The sequence below is a fragment of the Microtus pennsylvanicus genome, chromosome 12 (assembly GCF_037038515.1).
Source record: "Microtus pennsylvanicus isolate mMicPen1 chromosome 12, mMicPen1.hap1, whole genome shotgun sequence".
Classification (NCBI taxonomy): Eukaryota; Metazoa; Chordata; class Mammalia; order Rodentia; family Cricetidae; genus Microtus; species Microtus pennsylvanicus.
In genome coordinates, this window is record NC_134590.1 from 25283440 (window position 1) to 25306491 (window position 23052).

The following is a 23052-nucleotide window of genomic DNA, read 5'->3' on the forward strand; positions in this document are numbered from 1 at the left end:
CGTTGACCGCCCTCTTGAGAAGTATTGTCACTGGCCTCTCAAGTCTAAAGCCCTGGAAAATACCGTTCAGGCGTGGCATGTGGGCTCTCGCTGGTAATCCCATCATTCAGGATGCTGTTGAGACTGGAGGCTCAAGATGTTCAAGGCCTGGGTTCAAGATCAGCCTGGACTACTTAGGGACCCAGTACAAAATATAAAATTTAAAAAAAAAATTGTTAGGTTGGGTCTGGGGGCACACGCTTTTAATCTTACTTGAAAGACTTAAGCACCAGGATATCAAGGTCATCCACTGCCACTTAGTAAATTGGGGGTACTGATCCTGTCTGTAATCAGTCTCAGAACTCTGTAGACAGAGGCAGGAGAATTGTTGAGAGTTTGAAGCCAGAGTGCTACAAAATAAATACCAGGCCAGCCATAGCTACAAAGTGAAACCTGTCTCAACCAAAGAAACAAACCTTCTAAGTCTCCACCCATAGATCTTTATCCTTAGCTAATTGTCATTTTAAGCTTCACGAGGTAAAATGCTTTCAAATTTCAAACTCTAACCAGGGGAAATGCAGTCCTTGTGGGAGCTGAGACAAAGCCAAGTCAGGTTGAATGCCTGACATCCTGTAACAGGCACAGGCAGTCTCAAGTCCTGTCCCTTCTCAGCTGAAACACTTTAGCCTGCCTTTAATGTCTTCTTAAAATGTGGGCCGTGAAGCTTGTCCTTTAATTTGTAGGCGGGAACGACCAACTAAAGTTTAAAGCTCTTAGTGGCCTTCAAGGCAGGCATTACCTATGAAAACATGTGAACCTGTTGAGAATTGCAGCAGAGGGAGCAGCAGGTGAGTTATAGGGTTGGAGATGGGCTCTAAGAGGATCTAGAAACTTCCTACAAGAACAAGCAAGCAAAGGAACTTCAGGTTTCTCTTTGACAGAGTTTCCATGACTTTCTTGGCACACTTCTGTAGAACCCATTTTTCCAAAGACCCAGATAATACATTACTTGGTTTGGTTTTGGTTTTGGTTTTCGAGACAGGGTTTCTCTGTGTAACTGTCCTGTCTTGGAACTTGCTCTGTAGACCAAGCTGGCCTCGAACTCAGAGATTGGCCTGCCTCTGCCTCTCGAGTGCTGGGGTATAGACGCATGTGCCACCACCGCCCAGCCGACAATATATTACCAATTATCACAAAGCTGGATGCAAAATAAAATGAAGGCCTTAAGGTACTTGACCACTGAAGATTTCTGTATTTTTTTTTTTTGTCTTTTCCCAGGCACGCTTCCCTGTGTAGCCTACGCTAGCATCCAAATTGTGGTTGTATAGATAGGGGCCACTGTGCAACAAACTCTTTTAAAAGCAAGCCCTATACACTGAGTCAGACTTGAAAAGAACTCTTAGTTGAATAAAATTGAGTAAGAAAGAATAGAAAAAAAAAACAGACAGCAAAAAACAATAACTTTTCATTGACCTGATTGAACTGGTGAAGAGATACCTGGTTAGTGGCTTGGGCCAGGAACAGTGCTTGGGAGTTAAAGGTCATTTCCAACTACACTAGTGTGAGCATACAGGAGACCAAATGAGACCCTGTTCCAAAAAAGGAAGACACAGGCATACTGGCTTAAACCTACTGTGTAACCTAAAATGACTTTGCCCATTTGATCTTACTGCCTATACTTCCCAAATTCTGGGGTTAAAGGCATGGATCAACACACCCAGGTTTATGCAGTGCTGGGAATCAAACTCAGGGAGTCGATTTTTTTTTTTTTTTTTTTTTTTTTTTTTTGCTTTTCCAGACAGGGTTTTTCTGTAGCTTTGGAGCCTGTCCTGGAACTAGCTCTTGTAGACCAGGCTGGCCTCAAACTCCCAGAGATCCACCTGCCTCGGCCTCCAGAGTGTAGGGATTAAAGGCGTGCACCACCACCACTTGGCTAGTTTATTCTTTTAATGCAGTGCTCTGACCGCAGGTATGTCTGTGTGAGGGTGCCAGATCCCCTAGAACTGGATTTACAAACAGTTGTGAGCCATCATGTGGGTGCTGGGAATTAAACAAGAGTCCTCTGTGCTCTTAATCTAAGCCCTTAAGTGATTTTCTTGTTTGTGTTTTGAGACAGGGTTTCTCTGCGTAGTCCTGGCTGTGCTGGAACTCTGTAGACCACGTTGGCCTTGAACTCTCAGAGAGTCACCAACCTCTACCTCCCAAGCGCTCGAAGTAAAGGCGTGTGCCACCACCACCCAGCCACTCCTGGCTCAGGGAAGATTTTATTTATGCATCTATTGAATTTTAACAAGTAGCCCAGGCTGGCCTTGCAATTCCTACATACCTGATAGATAATAAGCTATAGCTGATTTAACTGCCTGGGAGGCATTCACCAAGCAAACAGAACTTTTTTGTTGTTGTTACTGTTGAGACGTGGTTTCTCCGTAGCTTTGGAGTCTGTCCAGAAACTCACTCTGTAGACCTGGCTGGCCTCGAACTCAGAGAGACTGTCTCTGTACTGACAGGCCTGACGTATTTTTGGATGCTTAGCTTCTACTTAATCTGTCAGCTATGAGGCCAGATGTGGTGGCACTTTGCTGTAATCCTATCCCTCATGAAGCAGAGTCAACAGGATCACAGGTCGACAGCCTGCCTCGTCTGCACAGCAAGTTCTAGCCTTGCCAGAGGTACATAATGAGACCCAGTCTGTGAAAAAGTTAAAAAAAATAAATAAATAAAAAGAGAGAGAGAGAGAGAGACTTAAGCTATTTCCTCTATGTCCGAAGGGCACACATGAAACCCTGCTTTTTACAATTCCTGCATGCAAGTCCTTCCTCATTGTGACTGCTAACTGGAAATGATTGATTAATTGTGGATTTAGTCCCTGGCATCGTTATGCAAATAGGTCAATGGCACATGGCAGAGGCACGCATTTAACATCTGCAGAGGCTCTTGTTCAAGGGATGGGATATTCAAAGTGACCCAAATTATCATGACATGCAGGCCACAGGTCAGATTCAAAGCCAAATTACAAATCAATGGACTTCCTGGTGGTGAATGGGAACCTCATCCTATAAACTTGAGTTCTTAATTGTTTTTCACAGACTAAAATCTATTTTGCTGTCTCCAAAATTTAAAATCTACAAAATACTTTGCTCTGTGAGTGACTTATTTTCCAAGTGGTCTTTCCTGTATGTTTAATCCATCGGTTTTGCTTTTTTTTGTTGTTGTTTCGTTTCAATTTCCATATGCTCAATCATATTCTTCTCCAGAGATGTTTTAACATTTGCTTTAATACTGTTTGTGGAGGCTGGAGAGATGGCTCAACAGTTAAGAGCCCTGACTGCTCTAGCAGAGGGAACTGTTCAATTCCAGTACCCACATGCAGCTCAAGATCATATAACTCCAGTTCCAGGGGTTCCGTCCCAATTCCAACACCCTCATACACACACACCTGCGGGCAAAACACCAATGCACTTAAAATCTTAAAAAGTTTTGAACTTCCATATGCTTTTTCTTTCCAGCATTTCATCTTTTCTCTAGATCATACTGAGGTTTAATAATCTGCTTGGGAAGGGCAGCCAGCCTCAAGGCTTAGGCAGATCAGAAGTCAGAGTACAACACCCCCATCCTGAGGCTGATGGTTCCTCCTGTCTGACCTCTATAGTCACCATTGAAAAGAAAACCTGGCCAGTGAAAGACTGAAGAGAACTTCCCCTACTTGCCAAGGAATTCATAATATAAAGATCCAGGGGGAGAGATGAGAAATAAAAACTCTGCCGGGCGATGGTGGCGCACGCCTTTAATCCCAGCACTCGGGAGGCAGAGGCAGGCAGATCTTGTGGACCTGCCTGGTCTACAGAGCTAGTTCCAGGACAGGCTCCAAAGCCACAGAGAAACTGTGTCTCGAAAAAAAAAACAACAACAAAACAAAACAAAAAAGAAATAAAAACTCTGAATATTCTTTTTAAATTTCGTTTTGTTTTCTTTTCCGGTGTTTTCTTTCTTTTCTTTTCTTCCTCTCTTTCCTTCCTCTATCCCTCCCTCCCTTCCAGACAGTGTGGCCCCTGGCTGACCTTGAACTTCTAAGTTGGTGCAGTGTTCTCCACCTTCTACTGGGGCTCTTTAATACGCAGTTCTTCGTGTGAGCCCTAACCATAAAATTATTTCCTTGCTGGGGCTGGAGAGATGGGTCAGCGGTTAAGAGCACTGACAGTGGCTGTTCTTCCAGAGGATCAGGGTTTGATTCCCAGCACCCACAGGGCAGCCCAACTACAGACAACAACGCGTATAAAATAAATAAATAATAATAAATAAATAATTTCATTGCCGCTTCAGAACTGTAATTTTGCTACTGTTATGAGTCATGTCTTCATTGGTTGGCTGGTTTTTTCAAGACAGGGTATCTCTGTGTACCCCTGGCTGGCCCGGAACTTGCTCTGTAAACCAGCCTGGCTTTGAACCCAGAGATCTGCCTGCCTCTCCCTCCCGAGGGCTGAGATTAAAGGCACCTGCTTTAATCATAAAGTAAATACCTGATATGCAACCGCAAATGGTTTGAGATCCAAAGGCTGAGAACCACCACACTAGGTGGCTATGCAGGCATGGAACTCAGAAATTAGCCTGCATCTATCTCAGGTAGTGCTGGGGTTGAGTCTGTACCACCACACCCAGCATATTTATTTATGTCTCTGTGCTTCTATAGCACAATTAATAAAACCGAGAGACAATTATTGGGGTTTAGCCTGAAGGTCAGAAAAGCGAAACAGCCACTGACTCTTACCTCTACTTCAGGTTGAAATGGCGATCCTGCCCCCTCCTGGATCTTCAGTCCTCAGAATGTGACTGCGTCTGAGAACTGTCTCCTCCTATTTTAAATTCCAGTTTAGTGCTGGGAATTAAAGGCGTGCACCACTACTTCCCGGTTTCTAAGGCAAACTAGTATGGCTACTGGAATTAAAAGTAGGGCCGGGCGGTGGTGGCGCACGCCTTTAATCCCAGCACTCCGGAGGCAGAGGCAGGCGGATCTCTGTGAGTTCGAGACCAGCCTGGTCTACAAGAGCTAGTTCCAGGACAGGCTCCAAAACCACAGAGAAACCCTGTCTCAAAAAACAAAAAAAAAAAAAAAAAAAGTAGGTGTCCGCAGAGAGGCAGAGACAGGCGGATCACTGTGAGTTCAAGGCCAGGCAGGTCTGCAAGAGCTAGTTCCAAAGACAGGCTCCCTAGCTACAGAGAAACCCTGTCCCTAATTTTCTGATAAATCACCACACTGATATCCAAAGTGGTTGCACCAACTTGCATTCCCACCAGCAATGCAGAAGTGTTCTCTTTTCCCCACAACCTCTCCAGCATAAGTTGTCATCAGTGTTTTTGATCTTGGCCATTCTTACAGGTGTAAGATAGAATCTCAGAGTTGTTTTTATTTGCATTTCTCTGCTGACTAAGGATGTTGAACATTTCCTTAAGTGTCTTTCAGCCATTTTAGATTCCTCTGTTCTATGATTATCTCTGGTCTGTACTCCTTTTTTTTTTTTTTACTGGATTATGTGATCTTTTGGTGTCCAATTTCTTGAGTTCTTTGTATATTTTGGAGATCAGACCTCTGTCTGATGTGGGGTTAGTGAAAATCTTTTCCCATTCTGTAGGCTGTCGTTTTGTCTTGTTGACTATGTCTTATGCTTTACAGAAGCTTCTCAGTTTCAGGAGGTCCCATTTATTAATTGTTTTTCTCAGTGTCTGTGCTGCTGGGTTTCTATTTAGGAAGTGGTTCCCTGTGCCAATGCGTTCAAGTGTACTTTCCACTTTCTCTTCTATGAGGTTTGGTGTGGTTGACTTTATGTTGAGGTCTTTGATCCATTTGGTTTTGAGGTTTGTGCATGGTGATAGATATGGGTCTATTTTCATTTTTCCAGTTATGCCAGCACCACTTGTTAAAAATGCTTTCTTTTTTCCATTTGATATTTTTTGCTTCTTTATCAAAGATCAAGTGTTCGAAGCTGTGTGGATTGATATCCGGGTCTTCTATTCTGTTTCATTGGTCCTCCTCTCTGTTCTTATGCCAGAGATTTTAGGTGTGACCCCTTCTCCTAGCAAGAAGGTGCACACAAACACACACACACTCAGAAAAAGAAAATATCATTAAACTCACAGATTATAGAAAGAAGACCAGAGATAATCATAGTATTTTTCTTTTGACAGAGTCTTCTTCTATAGTCTAGTCTAGCCTCAAACACACGGAAATCCTTCTGCCTCAACCTCCTAAGTGCTATGGTTATGGGTCTTAATCACCATACTTATCTTTATTGTATTATGATGATTATATTGTTTTGAACTAGAGTCTCACTATATAACCCAGGCTGTCCTTGAATTCAATTACCTTGCTTAAGATTAAGTTGCTCAATTCTGGCCTGGGGGATACAGATCAATAACAAAACTCTTAGCTGGTATGCTCACAGCAAGGTCAGATGACCAGAAAAAGGAAAAAACATTGAACAATGTTTATTTCTTGGACTTTTTCTGCTTTTTGTTTGTTTGTTTGTTTTTTGTGACAGGGTTTCTTTGCGCAGACTTAGCTGTCCTAGAACTAGGTCTCTTGAACTAGGCTGGTCTCGAACTCACAGAGATCTGCTTGCTTTTGCCTCCAAGTGCTAGGACTAAAAGTATTCATCACTATGGCCCAGCAATTTCTTGGAATTTGAAAGAAAAAATTTTGTAGCCTTCAGTAGAGTTAAGATAGAGATTATTTATATTACTACCAATACTCCCTTGAAGCCCAGTAGCCTACTCCTTGCTGTCAGCACTCTTCCTTAACCCCAGGCAATCACTGAAGCTATAGGGGTGGTGGTTGTGGTAGCTCACAAGGTAATCTCTAGGAATTCTAGGCCTGTCTGCTTATCAAGGGACACTGTCCTTACAAAAACCAAACAAAGAAATCACTGATGTCATAAATCTCTTTCCAGGAACCAAAAGAACCTGATTCACCTCAGAAGAGAGCTCCAACCCTTGCCTGAAATGTAATCACAAACTACCTTATCTCTGTCTCTTGTGTCATTCTTCTTACCTACCTACCTACCTAATCTCTCTCTCTCTCTCTCTCTCTCTCTCTCTCTCTCTCTCTCTCTCTCTCTCTCTCTCTCTCCAAGACAGGGTTTCTCTGTAGCTTTGGAGCCTGTCCTGAAACTCGCTCTATAGACCAGGCCAGACTCGAACTCACAGAGATCTTCCTGCTTCTGCCTCCCAAGTGCTGGTACATTTAACATTTTTTGAGACAAGACAAAATTGTCCAGACTGGCCTTGATCCAGCCATGTAACGGGGGATACCTTTAGCCTCTGATCTTCCTGTCTCCAATCCTTCCAAATGCTGGACTGATGCTTTTGCTGCCACTTTTGGTGTTATGGAATGCCAGAGATTGAGCCCAGTCTAAGACCTCTGCCAACTAAGCTACCATGCCAGCCTAAACCTGACTTTTTAAAAATACAATTTCAGGCCAGTGAGAGGCATCTGCCACCATGCCTGACAACCTAAGTCTCATTCATTCCCTAGGACCCATGTGGTGGTGGAGGGAGAGAACTGATTTTTCACAAGCTGTCCTCCGACACACACACATAAACACAAGCACATAATGAAAAATAATCTAAGGGTTGAAGACAGTCCATTAGTTAAGAGTACATGCTGCCCTTGCAAAGGGCTTAGGTTTGGTTCCCAGCACATGCATGGTGACTTATTAACCATCCATCATTCTAGTTTTAGAGGGTATGATGCTATATTCTGACCTCTAAGGATACCGGACACCAGACGCCCGTATGGTCTACATATTTACCTGCAGGAAAACAGTCATACACATAAACTAAAACAAACAAACAAATACACACACACACACACACACACACACACACACACACACACACACACGCACTGACACTTTTAATCCCGTCTTTCAGGAAGCAGAGACAAGCAGAGCGCTTTAAATTTGAGAACAGCCTGCTCGATGCAGAGAGCTTCAAGCTTGTCAGAGCTACATAATCTAACCTCGTCTCCTAAAACATTAAAAAACAAAACAAAAAAAAAAACTTAAAAATGATGTCACCAACACAAAGTGCTGAGAAGAAAAGTTCTCTGCTCTTGGGAAGTCTCCACGGACTTCCTCCCCTTCAAGGTCCAGACAGAGAACAGCAGGGGAGGGGGAGTGGAGGCAGAGAGTGTGGGAAGAGTCAGAGGGTAGGAGTGTTGCTCAATGCCTTCACAGGGACTCACTGCTGCTGTCCTTACTGGTCCAAGATCAAGTCAACAAGTTTAGTCTCCCTCCCAGCAGTAACTGAACTAGTGTGTCACACACACACACAACGGCATAAATGCAAGAAAGGGATGTGGGACAGAGGGAGGAGTTCGGGGTGGGTATGGTCAAGATATATGTAAGTATTTTTACATATTAAATTGTCAAAGGATAAATAATATATTAAATAAATAAATAACATGAGCCATGGGAGGTAATAGGGTAATGGAGGATGAATAGGATCAAAATACATTATATACATTTGTGGGAAGTCATAATAACCTTATTATTAATGAAAATGAGGACATGACCACTCCTATGACTGAAGAGAAGATTTTTATTGTAGATATGAAGGAGAGAACAGCCAGAGTCTTCTGGAAGGGTCCAGATTGAACATGGCCAGCAGACTAGACCGGACCTTGAGAGGAGAGAGAGATGGGGAGAGTGAGAGAGGAAGGAAACAGAGAGGGAAGAGGAAATATGAAGGGAGGAGCCAAGGACCCAGAGAGAGAAGAACAAGACTACAAATGGAGAGACTGCAATGCTGAATGCCTGAATTTTATAGGAAAGAGGAACCAGGAGAAGGGAAGCAAAGTTCAGAAACTGAAGAGGTTTAGGGTAGGCGGCAGGGGTGAGAAGAGCTGAGCGGAACCAGGACTCTGGAACAGGTACTCAGGATGTCCAGCACCCATTTTGATATCTTAGCCACTTGTCCTGAGTTTCTTCTGGACCTAATGTATCATGCATAACTAATATATGCTAGTAAAAAATAAGTTTTTAAAATTTTTTGAGGCTAGCTGTGGCGCTGTGTGCACACAGAAGTGCAGGAGTTCAAGGTCATTCTCAGACACAGACACTCGGGGAATTCCTGACAAGGCTTGGCTAAGAGCTTACGGGAGACTGTCTCAAAATAACAACAACAAAACAGTGTAGTAACTCACTGATTCACTTAGGAGGCAGTGGCTGGGAGATGGAGATTGACAGCCAGGTCTCTATGTGAGTTCGAGGTCAACCAGGGCTATAATAGCAGACTCTGTAAAAGCAAAACCAAAAGCAAAATCCAACATTCTCCCACCCTCACAACCACGAAAAACACAAACATCAGAAAGAGAAACCAAAGGAGCAAACCCCAAAAATAAAAATTCTTAAGCAGGAAGCTGGGACAAATGCTTGTAATTCCAGCATTGAGGAGTCTGAGGCAGGAGGATTGGGGCTGAGGGTGGGAGTGGGGGGTTAGGGAGTTAGAGCCTTTATGAGCTGCACAGGCAGCCCGTGTCTCAAACAAGAAGGAAGCCTGACAAATCAGACAATAGGCGCACATATAAAACTAGTTTTTCTTGGTGGGGCTATTTTGTTCTTTGCATTAATTTAGTAAAATGTTCAAATCCTCTCATTGGAGTCACACCTGAGTACCCAAGCATTTCCTGCAGAGACACTCTCTAATAGTAAACACCGAAAAGTCACCTTCATCTTGTAGCTGTTCTTTTTGGTTTTTCAAGACAGGGTTTCTCTGTGTAGCCCTGGCTATTTTTGGAACTCACGTGGTAGCCCAGGCTGGCCTTGAACTCAGAGAACCTTCTGCCGCGACTGCTGGGATTCTCAGTCTGAGCCACCCCACCCCTGGTTGCCGCCTTCCACTTAGGTTATCTTTATCTGGCAGGAGACTTTCGGCCTCCTTCTGTAAGGTAGCGGATAGGAAGGAGGTACAGAAGTAGGAACTGAGTTTTAACTTTCCAGGGTTTAACCCAAAGGAGGAAATGCAACAAGCCCTGCTGGAGGAGTTTGCACTTCAAAGGAAAGACGGCTTCAAACTGGAGGTTGAGCAAGCTGCAGGAGGTAGCTTCCTTTGTCTTGCCGGAAACAAAGCAGCCTCTGGTACACTGTGCCCAGAGACTTGGTTTCTGGCTGTTCTTAATGTGTCATTCTAGAAAACACACGTTTGTGGCAGTCAAGCAGTGAGGAGTTTAAACTGAACCCAAACGGAAAAACATCAGGAGTTGAATCAAAATAAGACTGAAAAGGCAGAGCTGGCCCATGGTGGTTTAGGCCTTTAATTCCGGCACTCGGGAGGCAGAGGCAGGTGGATCTCCGTGAGTTCGAGGTCAGCCTGGTCTACAGAGCGAGGTCCAGGTTTTGAAAAACAAAACAAAAATGATTAAAAAGATGGAGCACAAGCCGGGCGGTGGTGGCGCACGCCTTTAATCCCAGCACTCGGGAGGCAGAGGCAGGCGGATCTCTGTGAGTTCGAGACCAGCCTGGTCTACAGCGCTAGTTCCAGGACAGGCTCCAAAGCCACAGAGAAATCCTGTCTCGAAAAACCAGAAAAAAAAAAAAAAAAAAAAAAAAAAGATGGAGCACAGAACCAGGATGGGATACGGAACCGATGTCAGGTCCAAAAGAAACTCCATTTTCCTCCAAATCCCAAAGGCAGAAGGGACAAACGCCATCTGGAGTACCTACTAACATACTAAGGAGCATGCTGGCCTCAGGGCTCCCTCGGGATGAGAAGCATACTTTAGAAAGTCCATGCTCTTTTCAACTCCTCAGCCTAAACTCTCCCCCCTCCCAGGCTTCCCTCCCCTACAGCTACTCCCGCTCCTTACAACCCCTGCCAGTTCAGCTCTACCTCTCGCTCCACCTCTCTGCTCTGCTCCCGCCAGGTTCAGTCTGCTACTTTTTCCTCTCTGCTCTGGATCCTTCCTGATGCCTCTGGCTGGTCTCTCTGTCACAGCCACAACAAACACCTTCCCCTTAACCATGCCGCAGTCCCATCGTCAGCTTATATGGAACACACACCTTTTCTTGTCTGGGTAATACTAGCTCCAGTGAGGTGCTAAATGAGAGACTGGGCTCGGTGGAGAGCATCTTGCAATCTGCGTTTGGGAGATCGAGGTAGGGTAAGAAGTCCAAGGCTATCCTCAGCTTCATAGGAAGTCTAAGGTCGACCCGAGCGATCTCAAAGTAAGTACAAACTGAGAACAAGAGAGGTGGCTCAGTGGTTAAGGCTGCTTTCCCAGAGGACCTGGGGTCAATTCCCAGCACCCACAAGAAGGTTCGCAAGTGTCTGTGAGTCTGGTTCCAAGAGACATGGGGCCTTTTTCTGGCCTCTGTTCTGGCATAAAGACACATATTCAAGCAAAAACAAAAACAAAAAAACTATACTCATAAAATGAAAATAAAATGTAGAAAAAAACCTCAGACTTAGGAGAAAGTTACTTTCAAGGGCATAGGTTAGGGGTGATATTGACTTTTTCTGTCTTTATTCAGTTGTCCAGTTAGGTCTTGAACTTCTGCTCTGACTTAACCTCCCTAGTGGCAGACATTGCAATTCTGTACCATCAGGCCTAGCAACTGTAGCTACTTTAAAATGTACTCCTCTTTCTTTCGTTTTTAAAGAATATTTACTTGGCTGTAGAAAACAGCATCCATGGGTAGAGGGACGGCTCAGTGGTTGAGTGCATCCTTTCCGGTACACACATCAGACGGCACACAACTGCCTATTAACTCCAGGAGTTCTAGCCTCACAGGAACCTGCATTCATGCACATATTCACACACATGCACACACATATGCACTCACACACACACACACACACACACACACACACGCTCGCGCGCGCACACACACAAATACATGAATGAAAAAAAAACCAAAAAGCAGGGTAGTTCAGAGGTTTGGAGCACTGACTGCTGTTCTTCCAGAGGTTATGAGTTCAATTCCCAACAACCACATGGTGGCTCACAACAATGTGTAATGAGATCTGGTGCCCTCTTCTGGCCTGCAGGCATACATGCAGACAGAATGCTGTCTCCATCATAAATAAATCTTTAAAAATCAAAGGAAAGGACACACCTGCTTCTAGGTAAGGTAGAGGAAAAAGGAAGAGCATAGGTAGAGGCAGATAGACATCTGGGATAGTCCAATGTGAACATTACCAAGCTGAGATGGGCCATGTGGGGAGAGGGGGAGGGGAAGGAGAGGGAAGAGAAAGGAAGATGGGAAAGAGGGGGATCAATTTTGGCTTTGTTTTTTGAGACAGGATTTCACTGTGTAATTCCTGTGGCTGTCCTAGAACTCGCTCTGTAGACAAGTCTAGCTTTGAATTCACAGAGATTCTCCTGTCTCTGCCTCCAGATTGATTAAAGGCGTGTGCCACCACCGCCTGGCTAATAAATATTATTTTTTTTTTATTTTTGGTTTTTCGAGACAGGGTTTATCCATCTATACAGCTCCAAGAATTCATTAATTCTTTAACCTAGTTCCTCTGGGGTACCTGTGGTGTGTGTGGGAGGAGGTGTGGATGCGGGTATACTAAGGCTCCAACACATGGCATGTGTGGAGACTAATTTTTGGGAGTTGCTTCTTTCCTTCTATCATAGGATACAGGATTCAGCTTGTCAGGTTTGCAAGACAAGGGCTTTTACCCGCTCAGCCATCTTATTGGTCATCCACCATGGAGGATTTCATTATTTGGACTGGGCTTGGTGGTACACACTCTAATCCCAGGACCCAGAAGAAAGTGAATTTCTATGAATTTCTGTGAGCTGCAAGGCAGTCAGGACTACATAATGAAACCCTGTCTTTTTTTTTTTTTTTTTTTTTTTTTTTTGGTTTTTCGAGACAGGGTTTCTCTGTAGCTTTGGTGCCTGTCCTGGAACTAGCTCTCATAGACCAGGCTGGCCTCGAACTCCCAGAGATCCGCCTGCCTCTGCCTCCCGAGTGCTGGGATTAAAGGCGTGCGCCACCACCGCCCGGCTTGAAACCCTGTCTTTTGTCATTGTGTGTTTGTTTCTGTTTTGTCAAAGCAGGCTCTCTCTGTGTAGCCTTGGTTGTCCTGGAACTCACTCTATGGACTAGGCTAGCCACAGACTCACAGAGATCTGCCTGCCTCTGTTTCCCAAGTACTGGGATTAAAGGCCTGTGTTATTTTTATTTTTTTTATTTGTTTACTTTTGTATTTTGAGATAGGGTTTCTCTGTGTAGCTTTGTAGACCAGGCTGGCCTTGAACTCAAAGAGATCTGTCTGCCTCTGTTTCCCAAGTGCTGAGGTTAGAGGTGTGCACCACCACTGCCCAGCTATCACCATTATTATTATTGTTATTTTATTATTTTGGTTTTTTGAGACAGGGTTTCTCAGTAGCTATGGAGCCAGTACGAGACTCACTCTGTAGATCAGGCTGGCCTCGAACTCACAGAAATCCATCTGGCTCTGCCTTCCGAGTGCTGGGATTAAAGGCATGTGCCGCCACCACCTGGCCCAGCTATTACTTTTAAGACCTCAGTAAATATTGGTTCTTTTCTCTGGCATTGCCTGAAATGTCTCAATTCTTTAGGAAGGCTTGATTGTGGAAGGTGAAAGGGGTTTATGGAAGGCACCTGGAAGACAGTGTAATCACTCAGCCAGCTTCTCCCTCCTCTGTCCCCTTAATTCCCCCGTTGCAGCTTTATAATATTAGGACTCATTTGCCTGCAGCCAGGGCAGCTTGGGGACCTGACCAAGATCTGCGCTGCAAACGTTACCTTAAACCTTGTGACAGGGGACACGGAATTGACAGGAAATCCTTGTATTTCAGTGTGAGCCAACCTTGGGAAGTCCCTCTGCTCATGACGTGGTCTTCAGGCGGGCCTGCACCCTTTGGCTCTGAGGTATTTCAGCTGGGGCTGTTGCTGAGGCAATAGTCTCCATTGTGTGGGCAGCCTTCCAGGGTAATTGACAGCGACAGGGGTTAGGCCACCGAGAAACACCGCAGAGCCGACATCAAAGGCAATTCCCAAAACGCCCAGTTTTCAGGGAATGAATAGAGCCAGTCACTCCGAATGTCATTCCTCAGATTAAAAATTTGAAAATGAAACCCCAGGGCTTTCTATGAACTTGAAGTTTGCAGCTAAAGAAGTCCCCAGCCTCTGCTTCCTGGGCCTGAGTGTTTCCTGTTTGCGAACACACTTCTCTCTGGAACTTCAGACAGCCTCTGCGTTTCCCGAGTGGTCACATCTGTTCATTCCATAGGAATGTCATACGTGTCTTCCTGCCGGTTTGTACACTCCCTACTATGTTGCACACTCCCCAATATGTGCAAGGCGTTGTGTCAAGCAGTCTGACCGTGATGAGGGTGAGCAGGAAGCTCATACACGAGAACAGGGCTCATGAGTTAATTATCACCTTAGCGACTATATTTGTATTGACTCCAGGTGGGTAGAAGAAATTCCTCTCTAGCTGGTCACAAAATCTAGTAAACCTGACGTTTAAATGGTCCCAGAGAATTGAGAGTCTCCCTGCTTTTTCTTTGTGTGTGTGTGTTTTGTTTTTTTGAAACAGGATCTTACGCAGTGGCCTAGGCAGGATGGAATTCACAAAAATGTTGTACTTCGGGCTGGAGAGATGGCTCAGTGGTTAAGAACTCTGACTGCTCTTCCAGAGGACCCGGGTTCAATTCCCAGCAACCACATGGCAGCTCACAACTATCTGAAAATCCAGTTCCAGGGGATCTGACACCTTCACAGCAATTCACATAAAATAAGGTTAAATAAATCATTTTAAAAAAAAGTTGTACTTTATACTATTATAATTTTAAAAACTGCAGAAAGAAGTCATGCCCTACAACAGGGCTCATATAGGAGGGGGCAGAGACCAGTCCCTGAGGACAGGAGTTGGCTGGAGACAGAAAGGGGGTGGAGAGAGAGAGAGGGAGGGAGAGACAGGAGGTGGGCAAGGCCCACCTTTTAGAAGGGAACATAGCTAATGTGCACAGGAGATGCTCTTAGTGGTCCTAACACATACTTCAGTGGTGGGCCTGGTGTCCTGCCTAGAATCCCATCATTCCAGAGGCTGAGGCAAAGGACTAGGAGTTTGAAGCCAGCCTGAGCTACATAGTGAATCCCTGCCTGTAAAAAAAAAAAAAAAATCTAACGTTGAGTATGTTGGCCCACATTTATAATTCTGGTAATGAGTAGTTTAAGGTAGGATTACCATGACTTCTAGGACAGTCTGGGCTATATAGTAAATTCCAGACCAGCCTGGACCACAGAGGGAAATGGTTTTCAAACAAACATACCTGGAGATCTTGAACTGAAACTCAGATAACTCTTTTTTTCTTTTGGTGGGTGCCCAGTGGGAATCAGAACTAACTCCCTGCCACATCTAGAGTCCAGGAAACTCAAAGAGCTTTGGAAACCTGAAAACAGGGGCTGGGAAGATGACTTATCAGTTAAGAGCACTGACTGCTCTTCTAGATGACCCGGGTTCGATTCCCAGCACCCACATGGCCACTCATAACTGCCTGTAACTCCAGTTTCAGGGGATCTGACACCTTCACACAGGTATATATATGCACAGGCAAAACATGAATGCACGTGAAATAAAAACAAATAAGAAAGAAAACCTGAAAACATTGAGAAGAATGTGGCCAGCACATGGACAGACAAAAATCTCTCCTGTCTCCCAGCGACAGTTCACGCTCCACATCTGCCCTCTAGCTCGCAGCTTGCTAAGATCACGAGCTCTGTGCTGGGCTCACAATTCCTCTTTGAGCACAGATGTGTGGAAGCATGGAGTGCTTAGGCTGCGAGGGGCTGAAGTTGCAGCTCCCTGAGAATGTGGTTACAGCTCTGTCTCCGCGGGAACAGGGCATCATTCTTCCTTGGGTTCTTGCATGGAACAAATGAAGCTCAGAGTCACAGCAGAGATCAGAAGAAAAATGAGACCCACCACCAAAAGGAATAATAATTCTGGATTATTCTTTGTATGTAGCTCATCATTAAAGACATCTGTACATGTGTATATGACTTTAGAAAAAAAATTCAAAGCTCTTCAGAGCCAGCGATGGTGCATTCCTGCATTCCTGTAATACCAGCACGTGGGAGGGAGAAGTTCAAGGCCATCCTTGGTTTCCTGGTGAGTTTGAGGTCAGTCTGGGCTGCACACTCCGCTCTAAAACAAGCTCTCCAAACTGAAGAGTTTTCCCTTGATAGGAACAATGTTTACTGTGATGGCCACAGGGGTTTCATGAACTCGGAGATCCCTATGGCAAAGTCTGCACCCTGTGTCCCTACCTTAGGAATTTGAAAATCAGACTTGGGACATGGGACCCTTCGTTTGTCTTTGCTGTTCTTTGAAACAGGAATCTTACTGTATGGTTCTGGCTGACCTGGCTCACGACTGCTCTGTGTGTGTGTGTGTGTGTGTGTGTGTGTGTGTATCTATGTTTATGAGTGTGTCTGTGTGTGTCTATGTGTGTCTCTGTGTGTGTATCTATGTTTATGACTGTGTCTGTGTGTGTCTGTGTATGTGTCTCTGTGTGTGTCTATTTTATGTCTGTGTATTTGTGTGTGTGAGTGTGTGTATCTATGTTTATGGCTGTGTCTGTGTGTGTATGTCTCTCTGTGTGTGTCTATTTTATGTCTGTGTATTTGTGTGCGTGTTTGTGTACGTCCGTGTGTGTGTCTGTGTGGGTGGAATGGGGATCCTGAGATTGAACCCAGGGCCGCCTACATGCTAGATAAGCATAGTCTACCACTGAGCAACTCTAAATACCTCCTTTTTTTCTCTTTTTATTTATTGTGGAACAGAGTCTTACCGAGATGCTCAGGTAGGCCGTTAACACTTGCCTCAGCCTCCACAGCGGCTATCAACTGGCTGTCCAAGCAGGTCCAGCCACCAGGGCACTACTTATTTGCTTTCTGTATATCTGAATTGTGTGTATTGTTTCAATCTTTTGTTTGTTTCAAACTGTCTCAGTCCAGGCTGTCTGTAGTCCAGGCTGGCCTTTTTGTTGTTGTTGTTTGAGATAGGGTCTCATGTAGCCCAGTTTGGTCTTGCATGCCATCTGTAGGGGGCCTTGAACTCTTGATCTTCCTGCTTCCCCCTCCTGAGTGCAGGGATTATGGGGGTGCACCACAATGCCTGGTTCATTCTATTCTATCAGCTACACGGATGAACTTTGATGCAGCGTGGAAGCGGCCCCCACACAGAAGAATAAGGGTGGCGGGGGTCGTCTCAGATATCTTGGAGGCTAACTACCATCTAGCTCCGTCTTAGGGGCCCTTTGACATCTCTATCGTTGCACTTAAGATCCTGTGGTAATTATGCGCTCCTGGATCAGCCTCCTCCACTCTGCCGATGTGCCCGGAGGCCTGCGCTGTGCACTCCTCTGTCTTTCGATTTCATGCTAGCACAGCAGGAGCCAGAAGCATCATTTTAGCGTGAGCTCAATACCTGTTCATGCACAGTGTAATCGTGCAACTGCCCGAGAACAGGGAAGCTTCTTCTTGCTGGGCTGGAGGCACCTGAACAGGTTTGGAAGGAGCGGCTTTGCTTTAATTAAAGAAGGCAAGCCAGATAAAGAAAACAAAAGCCAATGGGCCATAGTAGCAGCATAACTCTTGGATTAAAATGCTGAGATAAAAGCATCAGGATACTTTTGGCTACCTGGCAGGAAAACTGGAGAAGAGCTGGGAAAGCAGAAATGCAGCGGGGGCTGGAAAGATGGCTGAGGTTTGCTTACTTACTGATCTTGCTCACGACCCAGCTTTAGTTCTAACACCAACACCAGGCAGTCTACAGCTAACTGCAATCCAGTTCCAAGGGGATCTAACACCTTCTTCCGGCTTCTAGAGGAGCCTGCACAGATGCACATACGCACTGCACATGAACTCTCACAGATACACACACGTACACATTAGCTGAAAAGAGAAAGTTGGTCTCAAGGCTATTATGAACGCTGATCATAATGCTACAGGAATCTCATTTTCTACACTTCTTCTTTCTCTCTGTTCACGAGACACCTAGCCTTTGGTAGGCCCCAGAGCAGGACCCTTCTGGAATTCAACACAGGGACCCACCGGCACTCACTAAGTACTCCACCACTGAGCTCTCTCTCCAGCTGCAGGAGAGAACTCCTTTTTTTTTTTTTTTTAACTTTGAATGGGAACATTCTAGGAAGCAGTTCTGAATTGCCTAAATGGAACCAGAGCCCGCACACCTGTGAAGGAAGTTGGCCATTGATGAAGGACAGGTTCCTTCAATTGGGTGACCACAAGAATTGTGATTCACTAAGCCTGTAGCGGTCTAAGACAATCCCAAACTTGTGAGCTTCCTGCCCCAGCCTCCAGAACAGACTGGATGAATTCAAGGCCAATGTGGGCAACTTAGTGAGATCCTATCTCAAGATGAAAAGTAAAAAGAAGTCAGGTGGTGGTGGCACATACCTTAATCCCAACACTTGGGAGGCAGAGTCAGGTGAACCTCTGTGAGTTCGAGGCCAGCCTGGTCTACACAGGAAAAACCCTGTCTCAAAAAACAAAACAAACAAACAAAAAAAAAAGAGGCCTGGGTTGGGGGAGGGCAGGTCAGAAATACAGTGTTTACCTTGACTGTGTGAGCCCTCAGTTTAATCCCCAGTGAAGAAAGAAAATAATAACAATGCGGTTGGTAATCAGTGACAGAAGAGAGAAATACTGCCGATGGGAGTGGCCCGTCCTCAACTTAGGTGAAGGTGCTTCTTTGTTATCCAATCCACCAATCCAAATGCCAGTGTCTTCCAGAAACAGCCTCACAGACATACCGCGGAATGAAGGGTGGATGCCGGGGCATCCCTTAACCCGGTCAAGCTGGCCTCTAAATCCAGCCACCCCAGTTTCCCCAAAACTGAAGGGATTCCCAGGACATAAGAATCTGTTTTATAGCCGGGCGATGGTGGCGCATGCCTTTAATCCCAGCACTCGGAGGCAGAGGCAGGCGGATCTCTATGAGTTCGAGACCAGCCTGGTCTACAGAACTAGTTCCAGGACAGGCTCCAAAGCCACAGAGAAACCCTGCCTCGAAAAACCAAAAAAAAAAAAAAAAAAAAAAGAATCTGTTTTATAGAGCTCAATAAATATCAATAATAGTAATAATAAAAATCTGTTTTAAAGCCAGGAGAGTTCCAGGCAAATCAAAATACATCAATCACTTTGGAGGGCAGAGTGACCTGTCTGTCATTCACTGTGGACTCTCCCTGCGAAGAAAGGCAGTTGGGGAGTATACCACAGCTTCACCTGCAATATATAAAACCAAAACATGAAAAAAAATTAGCAAAACCCAAAATGTGTTCAAGAACAACAAAAAAAAAGTGCGCTCTTGCCATGTTTTCTTTTCTTTCTTTTTTCTTTTTGTTTTTTAAGACAGGGTTTCTCTGTGTAGCCTTGTCTGTCCTGGAACTCAACTCACTCTGTAGACCAGGCTGAACTCAAGAGATCCATCTGCCTCTGCCACCAGGCGAAACTCTGATATTTTCAACTCTTGCCTACATTTTTTTCTTTCAGGAAGTAAGGGTGGGTGGGGGTGTGGAAGACCTTAAAATATTTTGTAAACTTTATTATTTTTTATGTGTTCTAGTACATTGTATGTGATGTGTGTGTGTGTGTGTATGTGTTCATGTAGGCTTTCCTGTATGACAGAACACATGAACACATGTGGAGGTCAGAGGACAATTTCGGATGTTCCTTCCACCTTGCTGAGCCAGGGTCTCCCGTGTCCGCCATCACACAGCATACTGCAGGCTAGCTAGCTGTGAGTGGCTGGTCATTTTCTTGACTCCGCCTCCCATCATGCCATGGGGTGATGGATTACAGACGTGAGCCAGTGGTTATCAAGTTTGAGTGCAGATTACTGGATTTGTAGGTCAAGTACTTTTCCTCCCTGAGCTATCTCCCTGGCCCCCTTTTCTTTGTTTCACTGTGTAGCCCAGGCTGGCCGCAAAGTTAGCAGTGTTCTTCCTGTCCAGGCTCCTGAGTTCTGCAAGCACGCACAACTGTAACTGTACTCTTCAGTACAGTTGGTGTTACTGTATCATTCACGAGCTGGGCAAGGGCCTGGAGATTAAAAGAAGACACAAGAGACATGGGTCATTAGTGAGGAGATAATGCTGAATGACGTTTATTCAAGTTTAGGAAAAACCTTATATACCTAGCTGCTGCACAATGGAAATCCCCCCCCCCCCAGGCAGGTGGGAAATTACCAGGCCCAAAATGGAGTAAACAATGGCCTATAGCTAACCACCTTGGGGGCAGAGGGAGTCCAGGAACAAACAGGATGTTTAGCCGGAAATTGCAACAAAGTGTCTAGCCAGAAACTATCCTCAAGATGAACCTGGAGAGGATGGGAAGACCCGTGGGCCCTACACACAACCATGCCTGGGTTTATTCCTTTTTTTTAAATTTTAAACTTTGCTGGGCGATAGTGGCGCACACCTTTAATCCCAGCACTCGGGAGGCAGAGGCAGGTGGATCTGTATGAGTTCGCGGCTAGCCTAGAGCTAGTTCCAGGACAGGCTCCAAAGCTACAGAGAAACCCTGTCTTGAAAAACAAAACAAAACAAAAAACTTAAAATTTAAATGTTATTTTATTTAATTTAACGTGTATGGGTGGTTTGCCTGCATGTATGTCTGTGTACCACTTATGTTATGGGTCCCCTGGAATTAGAGATATAAATGGTTGTAAATCACCTTGTAGGTGCTGGGGATCAAACCCAGATTCCTGGAACAGCATCCAGTGTTCCTAACCACTGGTCTCTCTCTCTAGCCTCCTCTATTCCACTTTTTTTTAAGGTTTATTCATTTCTTATGTATATAGTGTTCTGTCTGCATGTCTGCCTGCACACCAGAAGAGGGCGCCAATCTCATTACAGATGGTGATGAGTCACCTTGTGGTTGCTGGGAATTGAACTCAGGACCTCTGGAAGAGCACTCAGTGTTCTAAACCTCTGAGTCATCTCTCTAGCCCCTCTGTTCCACTTTCTAGGTCACTTAAAAAAAACATTCTGGCTTTTTGAAAGTAACGAAAGAAAGTTTCCAAACAAATAGTTAAACATTTTAAATGGTTCTCAGCTTCATTAGTCATCAGGGAAATACAAATGTAAGCCACAGTACTGCTATTTACCAGGCGAAATGCCTAAAATGAACCAAAGGACGTGAACTGTAGCAAAGTTCACCCACTGTTTACAAAGGTGTTGCCTTAGGGTTTCTGTTGCAGTGATGAAACACCATAAACCAAAAGTCAAGTTAGGAGTCAGTGGTGGCGCACACGTTTAATCCCAGCACCTAGGAGGCAGAGGCAGGTGGATTTCTGTGAGTCTGAGGCCAGTCTGGTCTACATAGTGAGTTGCAGGATAGCCAGGGCTACACAGAGAAACTCTCTCAAAAAACCAAAAAGCAAGCTGGGGAGGAAAGGGTTTATTTGACTTACATTTCCACACTGCTGTTTGCTGAAGGAAGTCAGGACAGGAACTCATCCAGGGCAGGATCCTGGAGGCAGGAGCTCTGATGCACAGGCCATGGAAGGGAGCTGCTTCCTGGCTTGTTCCCATGGTTTACTCAGCCTGCTTTCTTGTAGAACTCAGGACCACCAGTCCAGGGATGACACCACTCACCGTGGGCTGGGCTCTTCCCCATTGACCCCTAATTGAGAAAATGCCTTACAGCTGGATTTCCTTAACTGAGGCTCCTTCCTCTCTGACGACTCTATCTTGTGTCAAATTGACACACCATGCAATTGGCTTTAAGAACGTTGAAAAGTATTCTGCGTTCATTGTTGTCTTAAGGTTTTATTGTTGTGAAGAGACACCATGGCCATGGCAACTCTTATGAAGCAAAACATTTAATTGGGGCTGACTTACAGTTCAGAGGTTTAGTCCATTATCATCATGGTGGGAAGCATGGCAGCGTACAGGCACACATGATACCGGAGAAGGAATTGAGAGCTCTACATCCAGATCTACAGGCAGCAGGAAGAGAGAGACATTGAGCCTGGCTTAAGGATTTGAAACCCCAAAGCCCACCCCCAGTGACACACTTCCTCCAACAAGGCCATACCTCCTAATAGTGCCAGTCCCTACAAGTCTATGGTGGCCATTTTCAGTCAAAGCACCACAATTGTCCAATAAAATTTAGCATATATTGGACCAGCAAGATGGCTCTATGGAGCCGGGTGATGGTGGTGCCTGCCTTTAATCCTAACACTCGGGAGGCAGAGGCAGGTGGATCTCTGTAAGCTCGAGGTCAGTCTGGTCTACAGAGACAGTTCCAGGACAGGCTTCAAAGCTACAGAGAAACCCTGTATTAACAAAACAAAACAAAAACAAAAAGATGGTTCTGTGGTTAAAGGTGCTTGCCACTAAGTTTGAATTTGATCTCCAGAACCCACATAGTGGATAGAAGTGACCTTCATGTTGTCATCTGAACCCCACATGTGTGCAGCAATAAGGACACACACACACACACACACTCGAAAAATGTGAATGAGCAATCCCACCCCAAATCTTCACCTATCTATACATTTTGACTAAGCCTTTATACTTCAAACTATACACCCAGCCAAAGTGTCTATGTGGTGGTACAGGCCTGCAATCCCAGCTACTTGGGAGGCTGAGGTAGGAAGATCACAAACTCAAGGCCTTCGTGGGCAACTTAAAGAGACACTGATTTAAAATACAGCGTAAGGCACTGAGAGTTAGCTCAGCAGTTAAGCCCACATGTTGCTCTTACAGAGGACCCGGATTCAGTTTTCAGCACCACACGGTGATTCACAACTGTCTGCAACTCCAGTTCAAGGGGATCTGATGTTCTTTTCTGACCTCCTCAGGCACCAGTCACAGATGTGGGGTACATACAAACAGGCAGGCCAAGCACCATACCCTTAAAATAAGTCAGGGAAAGTTAAAAGGTAAAAAGATTTCACTAAAGTAGAGCTCTTGCCTAGAACACTGATGTCACTAGGTTCAGTGTCTGCTATGGCTCTAACTGAAAACAACCATCAGAACCAAAAGCTAACATGATCAGGAAAAGT